This window comes from Miniopterus schreibersii (assembly GCF_964146895.1).
Source record: "Miniopterus schreibersii genome assembly, chromosome: 13".
NCBI classification, from domain to species: Eukaryota; Metazoa; Chordata; class Mammalia; order Chiroptera; family Miniopteridae; genus Miniopterus; species Miniopterus schreibersii.
The window spans coordinates 60,233,917-60,244,529 of record NC_138113.1 but is presented as its reverse complement, the minus strand read 5'-3'; positions in this window follow the sequence as shown (position 1 = coordinate 60,244,529).

The following is a 10,613-nucleotide window of genomic DNA, read 5'->3' as shown; positions in this document are numbered from 1 at the left end:
TGATCATGTAACAAATAATGCTACTGGTATGAATAGTATTGAGAAGTAGTCTAGTTTGAAGCTAAGTGTAAATTTTATAGTTTGGATTGTCATTCAGTGTCAATTAGAGATTACTAATTCTTGGCCGGAGTGAATAAATATAAGAGTGGGAATTAGGCTTAGGGCGAAAGAATAGGAAACCATGGGTTTTTACATAGTTAGGATAGAGGTTGCGGTTGAAGTTATTGGACAAGGTTGTTAAGATTGGTAGGGCTAGGATAATTAGGGATATTATTAGGGAAATGGAAAATAAGTTTATTACTTTTATTTGGAGTTGCACCAAATTTTTGGTTCCTAAGACCAATGGATAGCTCTTATCCTTTAAAAGTTCGAAAAAGCCCTGCTGTTAGGCAGGGAAGGCATGAATTAGCAGTTCTTGCATACTTTTTCGGTAAATAAGAAACTCAATTTCTATCGCCAGATTCACAATCTAGTATTTTATTAAACTATATTTACAGTAGGATGTACCCAGAATAATCATGGGGTTGAGTGCCAATAGTATAAGGGGTGCTAGGTGAAGTGTTATGAGAGTATTCTCCCGTGTGTAGGAGGGTTTGATATTGTTAATGTGATATGAGTGTTTACCTCGTTGTGTGGTAATTAATATGTAGAGGGAGTAGAGGGCTGTGATGATAATGTTGATTCCTATTAGAATGATTGATAAGTTGGATCAAGAAAATGTTGATACAACTACGAATAATTCACCGATAAGATTGATTGAGGGTGGTAGTGCAAGATTTATTAGGCTAGCTAGTAATCATCAGGCTGCTATTAAAGGTAGGATTACTTGTAAGCTCGAGCCAGAATTATGGTTCGGCTGTGGATACGTTCATAGTTTGAATTTGCTAAGCAGAATAGTAAGGACGATGTAAGGCCATGACCTGCCCTCTGCCTTCCTTGTCCATTTGTAAAGCCTCATGTGATTACACTGAGCCCACTAAGATCATCCAGGATCTCCCCATCTCAAGATCCTTAGCCTAAATAGCATCTCCACAATCCTTTCTGCCCTGTAAGGTAACATTTCCCCAGGTTCTGGGCATCAGAGTGTTTTTTCAGCCTATCACATTACCACAACTGCCTACCACATTACCATAACTGCCTACACAGTACCACAACTGCCTACCACATTACCACAACTGCCTACCACATTACCATAACTGCCTACCACATGACCACAACGGCCTACCACAGTACCACAACGGCCTACCACAGTACCACAACTGCCTACCACAGTACCACAACGGCCTACCACATTACCACAACTGCCTACCACATGACCACAACGGCCTACCACATGACCACAACTGCCTACCACATTACCACAACGGCCTACCACATGACCACAACGGCCTACCACATTACCACAACTGCCTACCACATTACCACAACGGCCTACCACATTACCACAACTGCCTACCACATGACCACAACGGCCTACCACATGACCACAACTGCCTACCACATGACCACAACGGCCTACCACATTACCACAACGGCCTACCATATGACCACAACTGCCTACCACATTACCACAACGGCCTACCACATGACCACAACGGCCTACCACATTACCACAACGGCCTACCACATTACCACAACGGCCTACCATATGACCACAACTGCCTACCACATTACCACAACGGCCTACCACATTACCATAACGGCCTACCACATTACCACAACTGCCTACCACATTACCATAACTGCCTACCACATTACCATAACTGCCTACCACATTACCATAACTGCCTACCACATTACCATAACTGCCTTTACTCAAGAACACGTTTTATGGGGGAGGGCATAAACTATTCCCCCAGATGCAACTTTAATTACCTTTATCATCTTACTGGTTTCCTTATTAATATCAGTAAATCTTTGACACGTTTGTTCTATATTTTACATGTTTTTAGCTTTTTGAAAACTGTAATAATTACAACTGTCCAGTTTGGGGGCTTCACTGAGATTACCAATGGACTAGGCTGCCAGTACCCATTGCCTGTGCAGCACGGGACGGGCACTCCTGCTCGTGCAGCCTAGCATGCTGTTTGGCTCTTAGATGGACCAAAGGACAATGAAACTTTGTCTGCTCTCCCTGGCCTCCATCTCCTCTCTCTACCTCTCAGACATAATTCCGTTTTTATTGCTGGTCCTTCACTGGCTTTAGTTGTGGCTCTGATTTGAGGTGTTACCAGCATGCCATTCAACACTGGTGGCTGCAATAACTGGGATTCCAGTTTTATGTGTGCTCATTGGGTGGTTTCTACTGGGATGATGGAATCCATTTTCTGTTGGGTAGGTAACAACAGAGAATCCAGTTTGTGAGTCTTTTCAGCCCGTGGTGACCTCAAATCCACTAAGAAAGTATCTTGTGCTTCCTGGAATTAAGAACACCCTTGGCCCTGGCTGGTTTGGCTCAGTGGCTAGAGCATCGGCCTGTGGACTGAAGGGTCCCGGGTTCGATTTCGGCCTCAGGGCATGTACCTCACTTGCAGGCTCAATCCCAGGCCCTGGTCGGGAGGCAACCAATCAATGTGTGTCTCTCACATCAGTGTTTCTCTCTCTCTCTCTCCCTTCTACTCTCTCTGAAATGCAATGAGAAAAATATCCTCAGGTGAGGATTAAAGAAAAAAAAAGAAAGAACACCCTTGGAGGTCTGACCGGTGAATATCTGTGTTCCTGTGTCTGTTTTGACCTATGACTGAGTTTGCAGAACTGACGCTGCAAGTTCTCTGTAGGCTTCTGTGTCTGCAGTAAAGAAAATTATCATTATGTAAAATACTTTCCTCCTCCTGAGGGTATAAATAGATTAGATTAGAATGTCTGTCAAACTGAATTAGTTCAGAGAAATTTTAAGCACTTACACAAATAATATTCCAAGAATTACCCCAAAATAAAGAAACTGAATTTCTACTATTTTAAATAGGTTTAATAGTGTAAATGATTTACAAAAATCCTTTCTTATAGTAAATGCTACCTAAGAGGTATTTTCATAAAGAATCAAAACTCAAGGAATCGAGATGAATACTTAGGCAAATCAAACTGATTGAATAAGTTTGGCTTAATAATAGTTTTATATATATATATGTAATTTCCTCTGGTTTTATCAGTATGGGGTATAATGTAAGACACTTTAAAAGTAAGGTTTGGGTATGTTTTTCATGAACAGACCAGCTACTATGTATGTCCGAAATGTTTTACACTAATTTACTGACATTAATAGCTAATGTTACACCTACATAACATTTACAATTGTGGAAAATGTAAAATTACAACCAAAATGAATTCTGTATCTGACAAACCATTTACATGAACAGCATTTATGACTGTAGCATGTCAGTGTGCAGATAATTCCCAACGCTTGAACTTTAAAGTCATAGACTAATAGAAAGCTAAGGTAATTCATGAATAATTTTTGGACATCTGGGTAATTTCTAAGGAAACTAGAATACATAAACCTTGGTTACGGAGTATATTCTTAATATATGAGTGGACATACTTGACTTTGGATTCTATGTCAAGAGTGGCTGCATCTTTGGGCCATGTTAATGGATGTCTTTTTGTTCCTTTGAGGTTTAAAGGCATGTGGGTCATATCATTTGTTCTTGTGAGGCTTCTGATCTGTTTAAATGCTTGTGTTAAACAAGTAACTCTCAATTGCCCACCTACCTCTCAGTTATGTCTTTAAAGTAGAATTTAGTGATTCTGGCTACACGTTGTAATGGTTAAGACTATATACTAAGAGTAAGGGCAATGAAATTCAAGACAAGGGGATGTGTCTCAAGGGAACACAGGGGTGGTTTTGACCTCAAGTGTCTGGCTGCTTTGGAACGGGAAAAGGAAATAATGAAACACAAAACTTGGGTACAGAAGGTTGTAGGTTTGTAGAAATGAAATTTTATTTACCTTAGTGTATATAACTTGCAAATACTGAGTCTGAAAATTTCAAAGGGCTGTGCTAAGGTTTTGGAAAAGTTTGCTCGGTGTTGATGGGCTTGCCAAAGCAAATAGTCTGCTAAATTAGAGATAGATTAAAAGAAAGAAAAACAGATTTCCTCATATACCTAACAGAAACAGAATATTTAAAAAAGCAATATGCTGAAGTAAATAACTTTGGTTCAGTCCTGTGTAATTAAGTTCATTCCACTGGGGTTTGAGTCAGGAGTTGCTCCCCTGAAACTGTCTGCTTCTGAATGGAACACGTTCCGGACATTGTGCCCAGTCCCCCAGCACAGCCTGGAAGCTATCTAAATGCCTTCAGCTTCACACTTCAGAGCTCGTATCCAGAAGTCCCAAAACATCAGTAGTTAGTGACACCCATTCTAGTCCTTTCCTCAGACTGAGTCTATTCCTTGCATCTTTTCTAGCACACTAAAATATACCCTGCCAAACAGTGATCATTTCTCACTTTTGGAAAATACGTCAGGTCTCTCTGGCACTCCAAAACAAGGCAGAAACCTGGTTCATATCAAATTCTTGAAATATTTTTTCTGCATTTGCTGCTCGTAATTCTCATTTCCTCCTTTCCCATCTGAACCCCTTCAGAGCTGGATTTTGTACCTAATGCTATCATGGAACTTTGGCTTTTCCCTCTTTGTCCTTGAACTTTCTATACTCAACATGTGTTGCTATTCCCCATTTTCTCTTTCTGAAACCCTGCACATCAAATGCTGCGTTGAGTTAAAAGACCACTGATTCTCAGTTTCTGTAAGACCCTTCTGTTAAATGCCACCTGACTAGTCTATGTAACATACCTATCACTCTCAACTCCAAAATACTGGTAAGTATTTGAGGAGGTATAACATATCCAGTACTGGGTTAGGCAATATGGGGGATACAAAGTTATAAATGGACTTATAATTTAATGAGAACATTTAAGACAAAAACAATATTATAGAACACCACAAAACAATATGAAACCGAGGGACAAACTGTACAGAATGGGAGTTGAGAGGAGTGAAAATAGTTTTAAAAATTTGGGACAGATTATCTTTCTTCAAAAGTTTTAAGTATATATATTTACGACCAAACATTGCCAGAAATTTATCAAGCCTACTAGCTCAAATCTACAAACCACGCGTGTGCGCACACACACACACACACACACACACACAAATACACACAAGGTTATTACATGCCACACAGCTTGAATTTTGAAAAGACTAGAAACAGTCAACATGTTATAGGGATCTGGTTAATTAACAGAGGACTGGTTAAGTATGTCACAACTGGAAAACTACGCAGCTAATTTTTTGTTTTAAATACGTTTTTATTGATTTCAAAGGAGGAAGGGAGAGGGAGAGAGAGAAACCTCAGTGATGAGAATCACTGATCCTCCTGCACGCCCCCTACTGGGGATCAAGCCCACAACCAGGCATGTGCCCTGGCCAGGAATCGAGCCAGGACCTCCCGGTCCATGGGTCAACGCTCAACCAGTGGGCCACAGCTGGGCTACGCAGCTAATTAAAAGAATGAGGTAGGAGCTATATGTGCTGACGAGAAAAGATCAACACACAATGGAAAAAATGTTATAGAGCAGTGTGTACGGTATGATTTCACCTGTGTAAGGAGGGGACAAGGTACATACACCTGCACAGTAATTTCTAGAAAAATAAAATAAGTTGACGTCTGGTTCTTTTTAGACAGCAGTAATTGCTGGTCAGGGTACCTCTACTCTGTTCATTTATTTTGTTTGAATTTATTATGAGCATGTTAAAAAAAAATTGTGCTTCATAAACAAAATGAAGGACAAAAATCACATGATCATATCAATAGATGCAGGAAAAGCATTCAACAAAATCCAGCACCCATTTCTCACAAACACTCTCAGCAAAGTGGGAATAGAGGGATCATACCTCAACATAATAAAGGCCATATATGACAAACCTACAGCCAACATCACACTCAATGGGCAAAAACTAAAACCATTTCCCTTAAAAACAGGAACCAGACAGCATGTCCACTTTCACCACTCTTATTCAACATAGTACTGGAAGTCCGAGCCACAGCCATCAGACAGGAAGAAAACATAAAAGGTGTCCAAATTGGAAAAGAGAAAGTAAAACTGTCATTATTTGAAGATGCTATAATATTGTACATAAAAAACCCTAAGGACTCCATCAAAGTACTACTAGATTTGATAAACGAATTTCTCAAGGTAGTGGGATACAAAATCAACATCCAGAAATCAATGGCATTCTTACACAACAACAATGAACTTTCAGAGAGAGAAACTTAAAAAACAATACCATTTGCCATGGCAACTAAAAAAATAAAATACCTAGGAATAAACTTAACCAAGGATGTAAAAGACCTGTACTAGGAAAACTATGGGACACTGAAAAAAGAAACAGAGGAAGATATAAACACGTGTAAGAATATACCGTGCTCATGGGTTAGGAAAATTAATATCATTAAAATGTCCATACTACCCAAAGCAATTTATAAAGTCAATGCAATTCCTATTAAAATACCAACAGCATATTTCACAGATCTAGAACAAACATTCTGAAAATTTATATGGAACCAAATAGGACCCCAAATAGCTGCAGCGACCTTGAGAAAAAGGAACAGAGTGGGAGGGTTCACTTTGCCGGATATCAAACTGTACTACAAAGCCACTGTAATCAAACTGGCCTGGTATTGGTACAACAACAGGCATATAGATCAACGGAACAGAACAGAGACCCCAGAAATAGACCCACGCCATTATGGTCAGTTAATATTTGACAAAGGAGGCAAAAGCATACAATGGAGTGAAGACAGTCTCTTCAATAAGTGGTGCTGGGATCATTGGACAAATACATGCAAAAAAATGTAACTAGACCACCAACTTTCACTATACACAAAAATAAACTCAAAATGGATAAAAGACTTAAATGTAAGGCACGAAACCATAAAAATCCTGGAAGAAAACATAGGCAGTAAAGTCACAGACATCCTGCATAGTGGAATTTTCACTGATACATCTTCTAGGGCAACAGAAACAAAAGAAAAAATAAACATATGGGACTACATCAAACTCAAAAGCTTCTGCACAGCAAAAGAAAACAGCCTCAAAATATAAAGGAACCCCACGGTCTGGGAAACATATTTGCTAAGGATGTATCTGATAAGGGGCTAATTTCCAAAGTGTACAAAGAACTCATACTACTCAGCAAGAGGAAGACAAACAACCCAGTTAAGAAATGGGCAAAAGACCTGAATAGACACTTCTCCAAAGAGGACATGCAGAGGCCAGGAGACATATGAGATGTTCAACGTCACTAATCATCAGAGATGCAAATTAAAACCACAATGAGGTGTCACTTCACCCCTGTCAGAATGGCTCCATCAACAAATCAACAAATGACATGTGCTGGCGAGGGTGTGGAGAAAGGGGAACCTGGTGCACTGCGGGTGGGAATGCAGACTGGGGCAGCCACTGTGGAAAACAGTGTGGAGGGTCCTTAAAAAATTAAAAATGGAGCTGCCATTTGATCCAGTGATTCCACTTCTAGGATGTATCCTAAGAATCCTGAAACACTCATCAGAAAGTATATATGTGCCCCTATGTTCATAGCCCCGCAGTTTACAATAGCTAAGATCTGGAAACAGCCCAGGTGCCCATCAGTAGCTGATGGATAAAAAGCTGTGGGACATTCACACCGTGGAATACTACGCAGCTGCAAAGAGGGATCTCGTACCCTCTGGAACAGTACGGATGGACCTGGAGAGTATTATGCTGAGTGAAATAAGTCAGGCAGAGAAAGACAAACATCACATGATCTCGCTTATACGTGGAATCTAAAGAACTTAATAAACTGATGAACACAATAAATTCATTGACATGGAAGCATGGATCAGACTGACGGATGTCAGAGGGAGGGAGAATGGAGGAAGGTTGGTGGGTGGAGGGGAAGAGAGTAAACACAGAATTCATATGTGTATATACACAACCCAAGGACACGGACAATGGTGGGGAGAGGGACTGGGGAGGGGAGTGGGATGGGGCGGAGTGGGTCACTGGGGAGAAAAAGGGACATCTGTAATATTTTAAACAACAAAAAAATTAAATTTAAAAAAATTGTACTTTTCTGAATAGAATCTTAATACACTGAGAGAGTCAAATGATGCTATTAGCAAAACAGAGAATTTATGGGTGTTTTAAAAATTAATGAAAGGAGACTTCATCAATAAAGTCACCTTGCCAGAGGATTTAATAAAAGGTAAGTCTCTTTAAACCTAACTTAGGGCTTCTGGGTTAAGAATGTAAAATGAAGTAGCATCATAGAAATGTCCCTCCTGTCCTCAACCTACAAAATGAACAAAATTCAACAAAAAGGGAAAAGGGCCAACCTATGCCATACATACTGAAGAACAGTGGTGGCTAAGAAAAAAACCCACAGAGAAAATCCTGGTGGAGTAAGCAGCATGATTCAGCTCATGACCTTTATCCACCCTCAGAAGCAGTATGGAGAAAAGAAAACAAACCAACAACCTCTTGTAAGTTCTCATGGAGGCTCTGCAGTTTACACAGAAGCATGTTGGAGTAATTAGGTAAGTCCTGCAGAAATCAAGGGGGAAACCATTAGGAGGAGAGCCACTCGACAACTCTCCAGGCCTCAAAGGGGTGGCCTGACTCGGTGTCAGTGGACTGAGTTGGGAAAATGAGCATAGTAAGCCCACAGGACTGAGACACACCATGGCTGGGTGCAGTGGAGGTTGGAAGCTCCCCCGAAGGAGCTCGGGCTCCAAGTGCCTCTGTAGGTACCACACTCTGCCCTGTCAAACACTCTGCTCAAGTGCAAAGATAGCCCTGAAGAAAAATAAATGTTGGGGGTAGGGGGTAGAATGAGGGGTTGGTCTAACACTTCTCCCACATAAAATGGGGGTAGCAAGTACTGTCTGGTAGGTAAGCACAGGCTCAGAAGGCATACTGCCTGGGAGACTCTGTATTACCAGTATTATCTATGTCACTTTGGACAAGTTAACCTCTCTGTACCTCAGTTCCCTCGTTGTAAAATGTGGATAATAGTTATGCCTCATAAGATGTTTGTGAGAATTAAATTAACTAACATACTAAGTGTGTAAAACAGTATTTGGCACATAAATGCTTAATAATTATGAGCTATTATCAATAATATGACAAGTTCTGAGAGAAACAAAATTATAACCTGCCACACTGTCATTCAAGACATTAGCCATTCATAAACATTAGAGAACTTGGGAATTATAATATACTTTTCTTTAGGGGGAAGGACCTCAATACAAATTAAAAATACCAAGAGATATATCAAAAGAACCAAATCAGGAATGGTGAAACCTCCGGAGGGAAAAAAAATAATTGGTGTGTTTCAGTGAACACATATAAATATACAAGTAACACTAAATAGCTGAAGGTATCATGGTTTCTGGACTGAATGTAAATGTTATAAAACTTGACAAAGTAAAAATAATATAAATCAACATAATCTGAAGGTAGAAGAGGACTGTAAAGAATTCGTCATTTCATCTTGCACAGGAGTTAACTGTCTGAAATCTTCATGAAATAAAGAAATTAAAATTTGTAAAATGACCAAAACAGCTTAACAATTTTTCATAATCTTTTTTCTTAATTATAGTGATTTTTTAGAACTAGTATCTCTTGTACTCTTGTAGTAAAGAAACATTTGTCTGAAATTCAGCAACATCTTCAGTTTCTCTTCAATTAGTTTTTTCTCTGTTCAGTGTATATAAAATTAGTTATTTTCTAAAACTGCATGTAAAAGGCAATCCCTTTCCTATAAATTACCTCTGTATGTCTCCATTTATCTCTCTCTCTCTTATGTACATATGAGCATTGTTCAAACAGAGCAATGTTTGAAAAGCTACCTTCCAAATGTTAACTTTTGGTAATTTCTAGGTAGTAGGATTTTGACTGTTATTATTTTGGACTTCAAATTTTTTATATGAGCAGATATCATTTTTATAAACATAAACTTTTACTTCTAAAAAGGCAATGAACTGTGTTAGTACCAATTTCACATATAGCTACAGAGGAATAAAAAGCTCATTCTATGAAGTGTGTATGTCAGTCTGTAAAGAATCATGAAAGGCTATTCGACATGCTCAACTCACCGGGAAGTGCTGCTTTACTGGTAAGGCCCGTGAGCAGAGCCAGATCCTGCCGAGACCCGGCGCTGACGTCCTGGCGGCACAGGATGGCTTGTGTGGCATCAGAATGTGAAATGACAACTGCAACACCTGAGCCAAGAACAAGGGAGGAGCAAAGACACAGAGGCAAGAGAGTAAAACATTATGTATTCTGAAGCAAGCAATTCAATATAATGAAGATGAGTATTAGACAAGCAATTGTCTTTTGTGCTCACACGGTCATTTCTTCAAGCAGCAAACATTTACCTAAAATTCTTAAGAAAGCGAAGGGGTTATTTCAGAGTCTAATATATTTAGCCTAGCTCAGTTTGTTAAAGTGTCGTCCCAATATGCCAAGGTTGTGGGTTTGATCCCATTAGAGCACACATGGGATCAAATGAATGCGTAAATAAGTGGAATCACAAATCAATGTCTCACTCCCCCCCTTCATCTCTCTAAAA